This window comes from Salvelinus fontinalis, unplaced genomic scaffold, assembly GCF_029448725.1.
Source record: "Salvelinus fontinalis isolate EN_2023a unplaced genomic scaffold, ASM2944872v1 scaffold_0195, whole genome shotgun sequence".
Classification (NCBI taxonomy): Eukaryota; Metazoa; Chordata; class Actinopteri; order Salmoniformes; family Salmonidae; genus Salvelinus; species Salvelinus fontinalis.
Genome location: NW_026600404.1, coordinates 276233 through 293363, shown reverse-complemented (window position 1 = coordinate 293363; position 17131 = coordinate 276233). Strand labels below are relative to the sequence as shown.

Here is a 17131-nt window from a genome sequence, read left to right as displayed (position 1 = left end):
GTGCCTGCCATTATATATTTTTTTACCTCTTCTATCAGTTCGTATAGGTCATACTGAGAACACAGTGCCCCAGTGGCCTAATGGATAAGGCACTGGCCTCCTAAGCCAGGGATTGTGGGTTCATGTCCCATCTGGGCTGGTTGGAAGCAGAGTGGCGAAGAGGAAGCGTGCTGGGCCCGTAACCCAGAGGTCGATGGATCGAAACCATTGTCTGCTAACCTGTTTTTTTTAGCAATGGAGTACGAACAAAAATAAAAAAAATCGTAATTTCATGTGCATTTGTCAGTGCCTGCAATTATATATTTTTTTACCTCTTCTATCAGTTCGTATAGGTCATACTGAGAACACAGTGCCCCAGTGGCCTAATGGATAAGGCACTGGCCTCCTAAGCGAGGGATTGTGGGTTCAAGTCCCATCTGGGGTGGTTGGAAGCAGAGTGGCGCAGCGGAAGCGTGCTGGGCCCATAACCCAGAGGTCGATGGATCGAAACCATCCTCTGCTAACCTGTTTTTTTTAGCAATGGAGTACGAACAAAAATAAAAAAAATCGTAATTTCATGGGCATTTGTCAGTGCCTGCCATTACATATTTTTTTACCTCTTCTATCAGTTCGTATAGGTCATACTGAGAACACAGTGCCCCAGTGGCCTACTCGATAAGGCACTGGCCTCCTAAGCCAGGGTTTGTGGGTTCAAGTCCCATCTGGGGTGGTTGGAAGCAGAGTGGCGCAGCGGAAGCGTGCTGGGCCCATAACCCAGAGGTCGATGGATCGAAACCATCCTCTGCTAACATGTTTTTTTAGCAATGGAGTATGAACAAAAATAAAACATTCGTAATTTCATGGGCATTTGTCAGTGCCTGCCATTATATATTTTTTTACCTCTTCTATCAGTTCGTATAGGTCACACTGAGAACACAGTGCCCCAGTGGCCTAATGGATAAGATACTGTACTCCTAAGCCAGGGATTGTGGGTTCAATCTTGGGTGGTTGGAAGCAGAGTGGCGCAGCGGAAGCGTGCTTGGCCCATAACCCAGAGGTCGATGGATCGAAACCATCATCTGCTAACCTTTTTTTTTAGCAATGGAGTACGAACAAAAATTAAAAAAAATCGTAATTTCATGGGCATTTGTCAGTGCCTGCCATTATATATGTTTTTACCTCTTCTATCAGTTCATATAGGTCATACTGATAACACAGTGCCCCAGTGGCCTAATGGATAAGATACTGTACTCCTAAGTCAGGGTTTGTGGGTCCAAGCTTGGGTGGTTGGAAGCAGAGTGGCGCAGCGGAAGCGTGCTTGGCCCATAACCCAGAGGTCGATGGATCGAAACCATCATCTGCTAACCTGTTTTTTTAGCAATGGAGTACGAACAAAAATTAAAAAAAATCGTAATTTCATGGGCATTTGTCAGTGCCTGCCATTATATATGTTTTTACCTCTTCTATCAGTTCATATAGGTCATACTGATAACACAGTGCCCCAGTGGCCTAATGGATAAGATACTGTACTCCTAAGTCAGGGTTTGTGGGTCCAAGCTTGGGTGGTTGGAAGCAGAGTGGCGCAGCGGAAGCGTGCTTGGCCCATAACCCAGAGGTCGATGGATCGAAACCATCATCTGCTAACCTCTTTTTTTAGCAATGGAGTACGAACAAAAATAAAAAATTCGTAATTTCATGGGCATTTGTCAGTGCCTGCCATTATATATTTTTTTACCTCTTCTATCAGTTCGTATAGGTCACACTGAGAACACAGTGCCCCAGTTGCCTAATGGATAAGATACTGTACTCCTAAGTCAGGGTTTGTGGGTCCAATCTTGGGTGGTTGGAAGCAGAGTGGCGCAGCGGAAGCGTGCTGGGCCCATAACCCAGAGGTCGATGGATCGAAACCATCCTCTGCTAACCTGTTTTTTTAGCAATGGAGTACGAACAAAAATAAAAAATTCGTAATTTCATGGGCATTTGTCAGTGCCTGCCATTATATATGTTTTTACCTCTTCTATCAGTTCATATAGGTCATACTGATAACACAGTGCCCCAGTGGCCTAATGGATAAGATACTGTACTCCTAAGTCATGGTTTGTGGGTCCAATCTTGGGTGGTTGGAAGCAGAGTGGCGCAGCGGAAGCGTGCTGGGCCCATAACCCAGAGGTCGATGGATCGAAACCATCATCTGCTAACCTGTTTTTTTAGCAATGGAGTACGAAGAAAAATAAAAAATTCGTATTTTCATGGGCATTTGTCAGTGTCTGCCATTATATATTTTTTTACCTCTTCTATCAGTTCGTATAGGTCACACTGAGAACAAAGTGCCCCAGTTGCCTAATGGATAAGATACTGTACTCCTAAGTCAGGGTTTGTGGGTCCAATCTTGGGTGGTTGGAAGCAGAGTGGCGCAGCGGAAGCGTGCTGGGCCCATAACCCAGAGGTCGATGGATCGAAACCATCCTCTGCTAACCTGTTTTTTTTAGCAATGGAGTACGAACAAAAATAAAAAAAATCGTAATTTCATGGGCATTTGTCAGTGCCTGCCATTATATATTTTTTTACCTCTTCTATCAGTTCGTATAGGTCATACTGAGAACACAGTGCCCCAGTGGCCTACTGGATAAGGCACTGGCCTCCTAAGCCAGGGATTGTGGGTTCAAGTCCCATCTGGGGTGGTTTGAAGCAGAGTGGCGCAGCGGAAGCGTGCTGGGCCCATAACCCAGAGGTCGATGGATCGAAACCATCCTCTGCTAACATATTTTTTTTAGCAATGGAGTATGAACAAAAATAAAAAATTCGTAATTTCATGGGCATTTGTCAGTGTCTGCCATTATCTATTTTTTTACCTCTATCAGTTCGTATAGGTCACACTGAGAACAAAGTGCCCCAGTTGCCTAATGGATAAGATACTGTACTCCTAAGCCAGTGTTTGTGGGTTCAAGTCCCATCTGGGGTGGTTGGAAGCAGAGTGGCGCAGCGGAAGCGTGCTGGGCCCATAACCCAGAGGTCGATGGATCGAAACCATCCTCTGCTAACTTGTTTTTTTAGCAATGGAGTATGAACAAAAATAAAACATTCGTAATTTCATGGGCATTTGTCAGTGCCTGCCATTATATATTTTTTTACCTCTTCTATCAGTTCGTATAGGTCACACTGAGAACACAGCGCCCCAGTGGCCTAATGGATAAGATACTGTACTCCTAAGCCAGGGATTGTGGGTTCAATCTTGGGTGGTTGGAAGCAGAGTGGCGCAGCGGAAGCGTGCTTGGCCCATAACCCAGAGGTCGATGGATCGAAACCATCATCTGCTAACCTGTTTTTTTAGCAATGGAGTACGAACAAAAATTAAAAAAAATCGTAATTTCATGGGCATTTGTCAGTGCCTGCCATTATATATGTTTTTACCTCTTCTATCAGTTCATATAGGTCATACTGATAACACAGTGCCCCAGTGGCCTAATGGATAAGATACTGTACTCCTAAGTCAGGGTTTGTGGGTCCAATCTTGGGTGGTTGGAAGCAGAGTGGCGCAGCGGAAGCGTGCTGGGCCCATAACCCAGAGGTCGATGGATCGAAACCATCATCTGCTAACCTGTTTTTTTAGCAATGGAGTTCGAACAAAAATAAAAAATTCGTAATTTCATGGGCATTTGTCAGTGCCTGCCATTATATATTTTTTTACCTCTTCTATCAGTTCGTATAGGTCATACTGAGAACACAGTGCCCCAGTGGCCTAATGGATAAGGCACTGGCCTCCTAAGCCAGGGATTGTGGGTTCAAGTCCCATCTGGGCTGGTTGGAAGCAGAGTGGCGCAGAGGAAGCGTGCTGGGCCCATAACCCAGAGGTCGATGGATCGAAACCATCCTCTGCTAACCTGTTTTTTTTAGCAATGGAGTACGAACAAAAATAAAAAAAATCGTAATTTCATGTGCATTTGTCAGTGCCTGCAATTATATATTTTTTTTACCTCTTCTATCAGTTCGTATAGGTCATACTGAGAACACAGTGCCCCAGTGGCCTGCTGGATAAGGCACTGTCCTCCTAAGCCAGGGATTGTGGGTTCAAGTCCCATCTGGGGTGGTTTGAAGCAGAGTGGCGCAGCGGAAGCGTGCTGGGCCCATAACCCAGAGGTCGATGGATCGAAACCATCCTCTGCTAACCTGTTTTTTTTAGCAATGGAGTACGAACAAAAATAAAAAAAATCGTAATTTCATGGGCATTTGTCAGTGCCTGCCATTATATATTTTTTGACCTCTTCTATCAGTTCGTATAGGTCATACTGAGAACACAGTGCCCCAGTGGCCTACTCGATAAGGCACTGGCCTCCTAAGCCAGGGTTTGTGGGTTCAAGTCCCATCTGGGGTGGTTGGAAGCAGAGTGGCGCAGCGGAAGCGTGCTGGGCCCATAACCCAGAGGTCGATGGATCGAAACCATCCTCTGCTAACATGTTTTTTTAGCAATGGAGTATGAACAAAAATAAAACATTCGTAATTTCATGGGCATTTGTCAGTGCCTGCCATTATATATTTTTTTACCTCTTCTATCAGTTCGTATAGGTCACACTGAGAACACAGTGCCCCAGTGGCCTAATGGATAAGATACTGTACTCCTAAGCCATGGATTGTGGGTTCAATCTTGGGTGGTTGGAAGCAGAGTGGCGCAGCGGAAGCGTGCTTGGCCCATAACCCAGAGGTCGATGGATCGAAACCATCATCTGCTAACCTATTTTTTTAGCAATGGAGTACGAACAAAAATTTAAAAAAATCGTAATTTCATGGGCATTTGTCAGTGCCTGCCATTATATATGTTTTTACCTCTTCTATCAGTTCATATAGGTCATACTGATAACACAGTGCCCCAGTGGCCTAATGGATAAGATACTGTACTCCTAAGTCAGGGTTTGTGGGTCCAAGCTTGGGTGGTTGGAAGCAGAGTGGCGCAGCGGAAGCGTGCTTGGCCCATAACCCAGAGGTCGATGGATCGAAACCATCATCTGCTAACCTGTTTTTTTAGCAATGGAGTACGAACAAAAATAAAAAATTCGTGATTTCATGGGCATTTGTCAGTGCCTGCCATTTTATATTTTTTTACCTCTTCTATCAGTTCCTATAGGTCACACTGAGAACACAGTGCCCCAGTTGCCTAATGGATAAGATACTGTACTCCTAAGTCAGGGTTTGTGGGTCCAATCTTGGGTGGTTGGAAGCAGAGTGGCGCAGCGGAAGCGTGCTGGGCCCATAACCCAGAGGTCGATGGATCGAAACCATCCTCTGCTAACCTGTTTTTTTAGCAATGGAGTACGAACAAAAATAAAAAATTCGTAATTTCATGGGCATTTGTCAGTGCCTGCCATTATATATGTTTTTACCTCTTCTATCAGTTCATATAGGTCATACTGATAACACAGTGCCCCAGTGGCCTAATGGATAAGATACTGTACTCCTAAGTCAGGGTTTGTGGGTCCAATCTTGGGTGGTTGGAAGCAGAGTGGCGCAGCGGAAGCGTGCTGGGCCCATAACCCAGAGGTCGATGGATCGAAACCATCATCTGCTAACCTGTTTTTTTAGCAATGGAGTACGAACAAAAATAAAAAATTCGTAATTTCATGGGCATTTGTCAGTGCCTGCCATTATATATTTTTTTACCTCTTCTATCAGTTCGTATAGGTCATACTGAGAACAAAGTGCCCCAGTGGCCTAATGGATAAGGCACTGGCCTCCTAAGCCAGGGGTTGTGGGTTCAAGTCCCATCTGGGGTGGTTGAAAGCAGAGTGGCGCAGCGGAAGCGTGCTGGGCCCATAACCCAGAGGTCGATGGATCGAAACCATCCTCTGCTAACCTGTTTTTTTAGCAATGGAGTACGAACAAAAATAAAAAATTCGTAAATTCATGGGCATTTGTCAGTGCCTGCCATTATATATTTTTTTACCTCTTCTATCAGTTCGTATAGGTCACACTGAGAACACATTGCCCCAGTTGCCTAATGTATAAGATACTGTACTCCTAAGTCAGGGTTTGTGGGTCCAATCTTGGGTGGTTGGAAGCAGAGTGGCGCAGCGGAAGCGTGCTTTGCCCATAACCCAGAGGTCGATGGATCGAAACCATCCTCTGCTAACCTGTTTTTTTAGCAATGGAGTACGAACAAAAATAAAAAATTCGTAATTTCATGGGCATTTGTCAGTGCCTGCCATCATATATGTTTTTACCTCTTCTATCAGTTCATATAGGTCATACTGATCACACAGTGCCCCAGTGGCCTAATGGATAAGATACTGTACTCCTAAGTCAGGGTTTGTGGGTCCAATCTTGGGTGGTTGGAAGCAGAGTGGCGCAGCGGAAGCGTGCTGGGCCCATAACCCAGAGGTCGATGGATCGAAACCATCCTCTGCTAACCTATTTTTTTTAGCAATGGAGTTCGAACAAAAATAAAAAAAATCGTAATTTCATGGGCATTTGTCAGTGCCTGCCATTATATATTTTTTTACCTCTTCTATCAGTTCGTATAGGTCATACTGAGAACACAGTGCCCCAGTGGCCTACTGGATAAGGCACTAGCCTCCTAAGCCAGGGATTGTGGGTTCAAGTCCCATCTGGGGTGGTTGGAAGCAGAGTGGCGCAGCGGAAGCGTGCTGGGCCCATAACCCAGAGGTCGATGGATCGAAACCATCATCCGCTAACCTGTTTTTTTAGCAATGGAGTACGAACAAAAATAAAAAATTCGTAATTTCATGGGCATTTGTCAGTGCCTGCCATTATATATTTTTTTACCTCTTCTATCAGTTCGTATAGGTCACACTGAGAACACAGTGCCCCAGTGGCCTAATGGATAAGATACTGTACTCCTAAGCCAGGGATTGTGGGTTCAATCTTGGGTGGTTGGAAGCAGAGTGGCGCAGCGGAAGCGTGCTTGGCCCATAACCCAGAGGTCGATGGATCGAAGCCATCATCTGCTAACCTGTTTTTTTAGCAATGGAGTACGAACAAAAATTTAAAAAAATCGTAATTTCATGGGCATTTGTCAGTGCCTGCCATTATATATGTTTTTACCTCTTCTATCAGTTCATATAGGTCATACTGATAACACAGTGCCCCAGTGGCCTAATAGATAAGATACTGTACTCCTAAGTCAGGGTTTGTGGGTCCAAGCTTGGGTGGTTGGAAGCAGAGTGGCGCAGCGGAAGCGTGCTTGGCCCATAACCCAGAGGTCGATGGATCGAAACCATCATCTGCTAACCTGTTTTTTTAGCAATGGAGTACGAACAAAAATAAAAAATTCGTAATTTCATGGGCATTTGTCAGTGCCTGCCATTATATATTTTTTTACCTCTTCTATCAGTTCGTATAGATCATACTGAGAATACAGTGCCCCAGTGGCCTAATGGATAAGGCACTGGCCTCCTAAGCCAGGGGTTGTGGGTTCAAGTCCCATCTGGGGTGGTTGAAAGCAGAGTGGCGCAGCGGAAGCGTGCTGGGCCCATAACCCAGAGGTCGATGGATCGAAACCATCCTCTGCTAACATGTTTTTTTAGCAATGGAGTATGAACAAAAATAAAAAATTCGTAATTTCATGGGCATTTGTCAGTGCCTGCCATTATATATATTTTTACCTCTTCTATCAGTTCGTATAGGTCATACTGAGAACACAGTGCCCCAGTGGCCTAATGGATAAGGCACTTCCCTCCTAAGCCAGGGATTGTGGGTTCAAGTCCCATCTGGGGTGGTTGGAAGCAGAGTGGCGCAGCGGAAGCATGCTGGGCCCATAACCCAGAGGTCGATGGATCGAAACCATCCTCGGCTAACCTGTTTTTTTTAGCAATGGAGTACGAACAAAAATAAAAAAAATCGTAATTTCATGGGCATTTGTCAGTGCCTGCCATTATATATTTTTTTACCTCTTCTATCAGTTCGTATAGGTCATACTGAGAACACAGTGCCCCAGTGGCCTACTGGATAAGGCACTAGCCTCCTAAGCCAGGGATTGTGGGTTCAAGTCCCATCTGGGGTGGTTGGAAGCAGAGTGGCGCAGCGGAAGCGTGCTGGGCCCATAACCCAGAGGTCGATGGATCGAAACCATCCTCTGCTAACATGTTTTTTTAGCAATGGAGTATGAACAAAAATAAAACATTCGTAATTTCATGGGCATTTGTCAGTGCCTGCCATTATATATTTTTTTACCTCTTCTATCAGTTCGTATAGGTCACACTGAGAACACAGTGCCCCAGTGGCCTAATGGATAAGATACTGTACTCCTAAGCCAGGGATTGTGGGTTCAATCGTGGGTGGTTGGAAGCAGAGTGGCGCAGCGGAAGCGTGCTTGGCCCATAACCCAGAGGTCGATGGATCGAAACCATCATCTGCTAACCTGTTTTTTTAGCAATGGAGTACGAACAAAAATTTTAAAAAAATCGTAATTTCATGGGCATTTGTCAGTGCCTGCCATTATATATGTTTTTACCTCTTCTATCAGTTCATATAGGTCATACTGATAACACAGTGCCCCAGTGGCCTAATGGATAAGATACTGTACTCCTAAGTCAGGGTTTGTGGGTCCAAGCTTGGGTGGTTGGAAGCAGAGTGGCGCAGCGGAAGCGTGCTTGGCCCATAACCCAGAGGTCGATGGATCGAAACCATCATCTGCTAACCTGTTTTTTTAGCAATGGAGTACGAACAAAAATAAAAAATTCGTAATTTCATGGGCATTTGTCAGTGCCTGCCATTATATATTTTTTTACCTCTTCTATCAGTTCCTACAGGTCACACTGAGAACACAGTGCCCCAGTTGCCTAATGGATAAGACACTGTACTCCTAAGTCAGGGTTTGTGGGTCCAATCTTGGGTGGTTGGAAGCAGAGTGGCGCAGCGGAAGCGTGCTGGGCCCATAACCCAGAGGTCGATGGATCGAAACCATCCTCTGCTAACCTGTTTTTTTAGCAATGGAGTACGAACAAAAATAAAAAATTCGTAATTTCATGGGCATTTGTCAGTGCCTGCCATTATATATGTTTTTACCTCTTCTATCAGTTCATATAGGTCATACTGATAACACAGTGCCCCAGTGGCCTAATGGATAAGATACTGTACTCCTAAGTCAGGGTTTGTGGGTCCAATCTTGGGTGGTTGGAAGCAGAGTGGCGCAGCGGAAGCGTGCTGGGCCCATAACCCAGAGGTCGATGGATCGAAACCATCATCTGCTAACCTGTTTTTTTAGCAATGGAGTTCGAACAAAAATAAAAAAAATCGTAATTTCATGGGCATTTGTCAGTGCCTGCCATTATATATTTTTTTACCTCTTCTATCAGTTCGTATAGGTCATACTGAGAACACAGTGCCCCAGTGGCCTACTGGATAAGGCACTAGCCTCCTAAGCCAGGGATTGTGGGTTCAAGTCCCATCTGGGGTGGTTGGAAGCAGAGTGGCGCAGCGGAAGCGTGCTGGGCCCATAACCCAGAGGTCGATGGATCGAAACCATCATCCGCTAACCTGTTTTTTTAGCAATGGAGTACGAACAAAAATAAAAAATTCGTAATTTCATGGGCATTTGTCAGTGCCTGCCATTATATATTTTTTTACCTCTTCTATCAGTTCGTATAGGTCACACTGAGAACACAGTGCCCCAGTGGCCTAATGGATAAGATACTGTACTCCTAAGCCAGGGATTGTGGGTTCAATCTTGGGTGGTTGGAAGCAGAGTGGCGCAGCGGAAGCGTGCTTGGCCCATAACCCAGAGGTCGATGGATCGAAGCCATCATCTGCTAACCTGTTTTTTTAGCAATGGAGTACGAACAAAAATTAAAAAAAATCGTAATTTCATGGGCATTTGTCAGTGCCTGCCATTATATATGTTTTTACCTCTTCTATCAGTTCATATAGGTCATACTGATAACACAGTGCCCCAGTGGCCTAATAGATAAGATACTGTACTCCTAAGTCAGGGTTTGTGGGTCCAAGCTTGGGTGGTTGGAAGCAGAGTGGCGCAGCGGAAGCGTGCTTGGCCCATAACCCAGAGGTCGATGGATCGAAACCATCATCTGCTAACCTGTTTTTTTAGCAATGGAGTACGAACAAAAATAAAAAATTCGTAATTTCATGGGCATTTGTCAGTGCCTGCCATTATATATTTTTTTACCTCTTCTATCAGTTCGTATAGATCATACTGAGAATACAGTGCCCCAGTGGCCTAATGGATAAGGCACTGGCCTCCTAAGCCAGGGGTTGTGGGTTCAAGTCCCATCTGGGGTGGTTGAAAGCAGAGTGGCGCAGCGGAAGCGTGCTGGGCCCATAACCCAGAGGTCGATGGATCGAAACCATCCTCTGCTAACATGTTTTTTTAGCAATGGAGTATGAACAAAAATAAAAAATTCGTAATTTCATGGGCATTTGTCAGTGCCTGCCATTATATATATTTTTACCTCTTCTATCAGTTCGTATAGGTCATACTGAGAACACAGTGCCCCAGTGGCCTAATGGATAAGGCACTTCCCTCCTAAGCCAGGGATTGTGGGTTCAAGTCCCATCTGGGGTGGTTGGAAGCAGAGTGGCGCAGCGGAAGCATGCTGGGCCCATAACCCAGAGGTCGATGGATCGAAACCATCCTCGGCTAACCTGTTTTTTTTAGCAATGGAGTACGAACAAAAATAAAAAAAATCGTAATTTCATGGGCATTTGTCAGTGCCTGCCATTATATATTTTTTTACCTCTTCTATCAGTTCGTATAGGTCATACTGAGAACACAGTGCCCCAGTGGCCTACTGGATAAGGCACTAGCCTCCTAAGCCAGGGATTGTGGGTTCAAGTCCCATCTGGGGTGGTTGGAAGCAGAGTGGCGCAGCGGAAGCGTGCTGGGCCCATAACCCAGAGGTCGATGGATCGAAACCATCCTCTGCTAACATGTTTTTTTAGCAATGGAGTATGAACAAAAATAAAACATTCGTAATTTCATGGGCATTTGTCAGTGCCTGCCATTATATATTTTTTTACCTCTTCTATCAGTTCGTATAGGTCACACTGAGAACACAGTGCCCCAGTGGCCTAATGGATAAGATACTGTACTCCTAAGCCAGGGATTGTGGGTTCAATCGTGGGTGGTTGGAAGCAGAGTGGCGCAGCGGAAGCGTGCTTGGCCCATAACCCAGAGGTCGATGGATCGAAACCATCATCTGCTAACCTGTTTTTTTAGCAATGGAGTACGAACAAAAATTTTAAAAAAATCGTAATTTCATGGGCATTTGTCAGTGCCTGCCATTATATATGTTTTTACCTCTACTATCAGTTCATATAGGTCATACTGATAACACAGTGCCCCAGTGGCCTAATGGATAAGATACTGTACTCCTAAGTCAGGGTTTGTGGGTCCAAGCTTGGGTGGTTGGAAGCAGAGTGGCGCAGCGGAAGCGTGCTTGGCCCATAACCCAGAGGTCGATGGATCGAAACCATCATCTGCTAACCTGTTTTTTTAGCAATGGAGTACGAACAAAAATAAAAAATTCGTAATTTCATGGGCATTTGTCAGTGCCTGCCATTATATATTTTTTTACCTCTTCTATCAGTTCCTATAGGTCACACTGAGAACACAGTGCCCCAGTTGCCTAATGGATAAGACACTGTACTCCTAAGTCAGGGTTTGTGGGTCCAATCTTGGGTGGTTGGAAGCAGAGTGGCGCAGCGGAAGCGTGCTGGGCCCATAACCCAGAGGTCGATGGATCGAAACCATCCTCTGCTAACCTGTTTTTTTAGCAATGGAGTACGAACAAAAATAAAAAATTCGTAATTTCATGGGCATTTGTCAGTGCCTGCCATTATATATGTTTTTACCTCTTCTATCAGTTCATATAGGTCATACTGATAACACAGTGCCCCAGTGGCCTAATGGATAAGATACTGTACTCCTAAGTCAGGGTTTGTGGGTCCAATCTTGGGTGGTTGGAAGCAGAGTGGCGCAGCGGAAGCGTGCTGGGCCCATAACCCAGAGGTCGATGGATCGAAACCATCATCTGCTAACCTGTTTTTTTAGCAATGGAGTACGAACAAAAATAAAAAAAATCGTAATTTCATGGGCATTTGTCAGTGCCTGCCATTATATATTTTTTTACCTCTTCTATCAGTTCGTATAGGTCATACTGAGAACAAAGTGCCCCAGTGGCCTAATGGATAAGGCACTGGCCTCCTAAGCCAGGCGTTGTGGGTTCAAGTCCCATCTGGGGTGGTTGAAAGCAGAGTGGCGCAGCGGAAGCGTGCTGGGCCCATAACCCAGAGGTCGATGGATCGAAACCATCCTCTGCTAACCTGTTTTTTTAGCAATGGAGTACGAACAAAAATAAAAAATTCGTAATTTCATGGGCATTTGTCAGTGCCTGCCATTATATATTTTTTTACCTCTTCTATCAGTTCGTATAGATCATACTGAGAACACAGTGCCCCAGTGGCCTAATGGATAAGGCACTGGCCTCCTAAGCCAGGGATTGTGGGTTCAAGTCCCATCTGGGCTGGTTGGAAGCAGAGTGGCGCAGCGGAAGCGTGCTGGGCCCATAACCCAGAGGTCGATGGATCGAAACCATCCTCTGCTAACCTGTTTTTTTTAGCAATGGAGTTCGAACAAAAATAAAAAAAATCGTAATTTCATGGGCATTTGTCAGTGCCTGCCATTATATATTTTTTGACCTCTTCTATCAGTTCGTATAGGTCATACTGAGAACACAGTGCCCCAGTGGCCTACTCGATAAGGCACTGGCCTCCTAAGCCAGGGTTTGTGGGTTCAAGTCCCATCTGGGGTGGTTGGAAGCAGAGTGGCGCAGCGGAAGCGTGCTGGGCCCATAACCCAGAGGTCGATGGATCGAAACCATCCTCTGCTAACATGTTTTTTAGCAATGGAGTATGAACAAAAATAAAACATTCGTAATTTCATGGGCATTTGTCAGTGCCTGCCATTATATATTTTTTTACCTCTTCTATCAGTTCGTATAGGTCACACTGAGAACACAGTGCCCCAGTGGCCTAATGGATAAGATACTGTACTCCTAAGCCAGGGATTGTGGGTTCAATCTTGGGTGGTTGGAAGCAGAGTGGCGCAGCGGAAGCGTGCTTGGCCCATAACCCAGAGGTCGATGGATCGAAACCATCATCTGCTAACCTGTTTTTTTAGCAATGGAGTACGAACAAAAATTTAAAAAAATCGTAATTTCATGGGCATTTGTCAGTGCCTGCCATTATATATGTTTTTACCTCTTCTATCAGTTCATATAGGTCATACTGATAACACAGTGCCCCACTGGCCTAATGGATAAGATACTGTACTCCTAAGTCAGGGTTTGTGGGTCCAAGCTTGGGTGGTTGGAAGCAGAGTGGCGCAGCGGAAGCGTGCTTGGCCCATAACCCAGAGGTCGATGGATCGAAACCATCATCTGCTAACCTGTTTTTTTAGCAATGGAGTACGAACAAAAATAAAAAATTCGTAATTTCATGGGCATTTGTCAGTGCCTGCCATTTTATATTTTTTTACCTCTTCTATCAGTTCCTATAGGTCACACTGAGAACACAGTGCCCCAGTTGCCTAATGGATAAGATACTGTACTCCTAAGTCAGGGTTTGTGGGTCCAATCTTGGGTGGTTGGAAGCAGAGTGGCGCAGCGGGAGCGTGCTTGGCCCATAACCCAGAGGTCGATGGATCGAAACCATCCTCTGCTAACCTGTTTTTTTAGCAATGGAGTACGAACAAAAATAAAAAATTCGTAATTTCATGGGCATTTGTCAGTGCCTGCCATTATATATGTTTTTACCTCTTCTATCAGTTCATATAGGTCATACTGATAACACAGTGCCCCAGTGGACTAATGGATAAGATACTGTACTCCTAAGTCAGGGTTTGTGGGTCCAATCTTGGGTGGTTGGAAGCAGAGTGGCGCAGCGGAAGCGTGCTGGGCCCATAACCCAGAGGTCGATGGATCGAAACCATCATCTCCTAACCTGTTTTTTTAGCAATGGAGTACGAACAAAAATAAAAAATTCGTAATTTCATGGGCATTTGTCAGTGCCTGCCATTATATATTTTTTTACCTCTTCTATCAGTTCGTATAGGTCATACTGAGAACAAAGTGCCCCAGTGGCCTAATGGATAAGTCACTGGCCTCCTAAGCCAGGGGTTGTGGGTTCAAGTCCCATCTGGGGTGGTTGAAAGCAGAGTGGCGCAGCGGAAGCGTGCTGGGCCCATAACCCAGAGGTCGATGGATCGAAACCATCCTCTGCTAACCTGTTTTTTTAGCAATGGAGTACGAACAAAAATAAAAAATTCGTAATTTCATGGGCATTTGTCAGTGCCTGCCATTATATATTTTTTTACCTCTTCTATCAGTTCGTATAGGTCACACTGAGAACACATTGCCCCAGTTGCCTAATGTATAAGATACTGTACTCCTAAGTCAGGGTTTGTGGGTCCAATCTTGGGTGGTTGGAAGCAGAGTGGCGCAGCGGAAGCGTGCTTTGCCCATAACCCAGAGGTCGATGGATCGAAACCATCCTCTGCTAACCTGTTTTTTTAGCAATGGAGTACGAACAAAAATAAAAAATTCGTAATTTCATGGGCATTTGTCAGTGCCTGCCATCATATATGTTTTTACCTCTTCTATCAGTTCATATAGGTCATACTGATAACACAGTGCCCCAGTGGCCTAATGGATAAGATACTGTACTCCTAAGTCAGGGTTTGTGGGTCCAATCTTGGGTGGTTGGAAGCAGAGTGGCGCAGCGGAAGCGTGCTGGGCCCATAACCCAGAGGTCGATGGATCGAAACCATCCTCTGCTAACCTATTTTTTTTAGCAATGGAGTACGAACAAAAATAAAAAAAATCGTAATTTCATGGGCATTTGTCAGTGCCTGCCATTATATATTTTTTTACCTCTTCTATCAGTTCGTATAGGTCATACTGAGAACACAGTGCCCCAGTGGCCTACTGGATAAGGCACTAGCCTCCTAAGCCAGGGATTGTGGGTTCAAGTCCCATCTGGGGTGGTTGGAAGCAGAGTGGCGCAGCGGAAGCGTGCTGGGGCCATAACCGAGAGGTCGATGGATCGAAACCATCATCCGCTAACCTGTTTTTTTAGCAATGGAGTACGAACAAAAATAAAAAATTCGTAATTTCATGGGCATTTGTCAGTGCCTGCCATTATATATTTTTTTACCTCTTCTATCAGTTCGTATAGGTCACACTGAGAACACAGTGCCCCAGTGGCCTAATGGATAAGATACTGTACTCCTAAGCCAGGGATTGTGGGTTCAATCTTGGGTGGTTGGAAGCAGAGTGGCGCAGCGGAAGCGTGCTTGGCCCATAACCCAGAGGTCGATGGATCGAAGCCATCATCTGCTAACCTGTTTTTTTAGCAATGGAGTACGAACAAAAATTAAAAAAAATCGTAATTTCATGGGCATTTGTCAGTGCCTGCCATTATATATGTTTTTACCTCTTCTATCAGTTCATATAGGTCATACAGATAACACAGTGCCCCAGTGGCCTAATAGATAAGATACTGTACTCCTAAGTCAGGGTTTGTGGGTCCAAGCTTGGGTGGTTGGAAGCAGAGTGGCGCAGCGGAAGCGTGCTTGGCCCATAACCCAGAGGTCGATGGATCGAAACCATCATCTGCTAACCTGTTTTTTTAGCAATGGAGTACGAACAAAAATAAAAAAATCGTAATTTCATGGGCATTTGTCAGTGCTTGCCATTATATATTTTTTTACCTCTTCTATCAGTTCGTATAGGTCACACTGAGAACACAGTGCCCCAGTTGCCTAATGGATAAGATACTGTACTCCTAAGTCAGGGTTTGTGGGTCCAATCTTGGGTGGTTGGAAGCAGAGTGGCGCAGCGGAAGCGTGCTGGGCCCATAACCCAGAGGTCGATGGATCGAAACCATCCTCTGCTAACCTGTTTTTTTAGCAATGGAGTACGAACAAAAATAAAAAATTTGTAATTTCATGGGCATTTGTCAGTGCCTGCCATTATATATGTTTTTACCTCTTCTATCAGTTCATATAGGTCATACTGATAACACAGTGCCCCAGTGGCCTAATGGATAAGATTCTGTACTCCTAAGTCAGGGTTTGTGGGTCCAATGTTGGGTGGTTGGAAGCAGAGTGGCGCAGCGGAAGCGTGCTGGGCCCATAACCCAGAGGTCGATGGATCGAAACCATCATCTGCTAACCTGTTTTTTTAGCAATGGAGTACGAACAAAAATAAAAAATTCGTAATTTCATGGGCATTTGTCAGTGCCTGCCATTATATATTTTTTTACCTCTTCTATCAGTTCATATAGGTCATACTGATAACACAGTGCCCCAGTGGCCTAATGGATAAGATACTGTACTCCTAAGTCAGGGTTTGTGGGTCCAATCTTGGGTGGTTGGAAGCAGAGTGGCGCAGCGGAAGCGTGCTGGGCCCATAACCCAGAGGTCGATGGATCGAAACCATCATCTGCTAACCTGTTTTATTAGCAATGGAGTACGAACAAAAATAAAAAATTTGTAATTTCATGGGCATTTGTCAGTGCCTGCCATTATATATTTTTTTACCTCTTCTATCAGTTCGTATAGATCATACTGAGAATACAGTGCCCCAGTGGCCTAATGGATAAGGCACTGTTTTCCTAAGCCAGGGGTTGTGGGTTCAAGTCCCATCTGGGGTGGTTGAAAGGGATTGTGGGTTCAATCTTGGGTGGTTGGAAGCAGAGTGGCGCAGCGGAAGCGTGCTTGGCCCATAACCCAGAGGTCGATGGATCGAAACCATCATCTGCTAACCTGTTTTTTTAGCAATGGAGTACGAACAAAAATTTAAAAAAATCGTAATTTCATGGGCATTTGTCAGTGCCTGCCATTATATATGTTTTTACCTCTTCTATCAGTTCATATAGGTCATACTGATAACACAGTGCCCCAGTGGCCTAATGGATAAGATACTGTACTCCTAAGTCAGGGTTTGTGGGTCCAAGCTTGGGTGGTTGGAAGCAGAGTGGCGCAGCGGAAGCGTGCTTGGCCCATAACCCAGAGGTCGATGGATCGAAACCATCATCTGCTAACCTGTTTTTTTAGCAATGGAGTACGAACAAAAATAAAAAATTCGTAATTTCATGGGCATTTGTCAGTGCCTGCCATTATATATTT

The 17131-nt window shown here is 44.9% G+C and overlaps 7 non-coding genes across 7 annotated transcripts; all 7 read left to right on the top strand.

The window, feature by feature from the left end:
• The first annotated feature begins 351 nt into the window (after window positions 1-351).
• trnar-ccu (transfer RNA arginine (anticodon CCU)) lies at window positions 352-424 on the top strand. Its single transcript has one exon. It is a non-coding gene; the product is annotated as a tRNA-Arg (tRNA).
• A 2163-nt stretch (window positions 425-2587) lies between these two features.
• On the top strand, window positions 2588-2660 carry trnar-ccu (transfer RNA arginine (anticodon CCU)). Its single transcript has one exon. It is a non-coding gene; the product is annotated as a tRNA-Arg (tRNA).
• A 3011-nt stretch (window positions 2661-5671) lies between these two features.
• On the top strand, window positions 5672-5744 carry trnar-ccu (transfer RNA arginine (anticodon CCU)). Its single transcript has one exon. It is a non-coding gene; the product is annotated as a tRNA-Arg (tRNA).
• Window positions 5745-7349: 1605 nt separating this feature from the next.
• On the top strand, window positions 7350-7422 carry trnar-ccu (transfer RNA arginine (anticodon CCU)). The gene has a single exon. It is a non-coding gene; the product is annotated as a tRNA-Arg (tRNA).
• Window positions 7423-10151: 2729 nt separating this feature from the next.
• Window positions 10152-10224, top strand: trnar-ccu (transfer RNA arginine (anticodon CCU)). Its single transcript has one exon. It is a non-coding gene; the product is annotated as a tRNA-Arg (tRNA).
• A 1890-nt stretch (window positions 10225-12114) lies between these two features.
• trnar-ccu (transfer RNA arginine (anticodon CCU)) lies at window positions 12115-12187 on the top strand. Its single transcript has one exon. It is a non-coding gene; the product is annotated as a tRNA-Arg (tRNA).
• A 1887-nt stretch (window positions 12188-14074) lies between these two features.
• trnar-ccu (transfer RNA arginine (anticodon CCU)) lies at window positions 14075-14147 on the top strand. Its single transcript has one exon. It is a non-coding gene; the product is annotated as a tRNA-Arg (tRNA).
• The last annotated feature ends 2984 nt before the right edge of the window (window positions 14148-17131 follow it).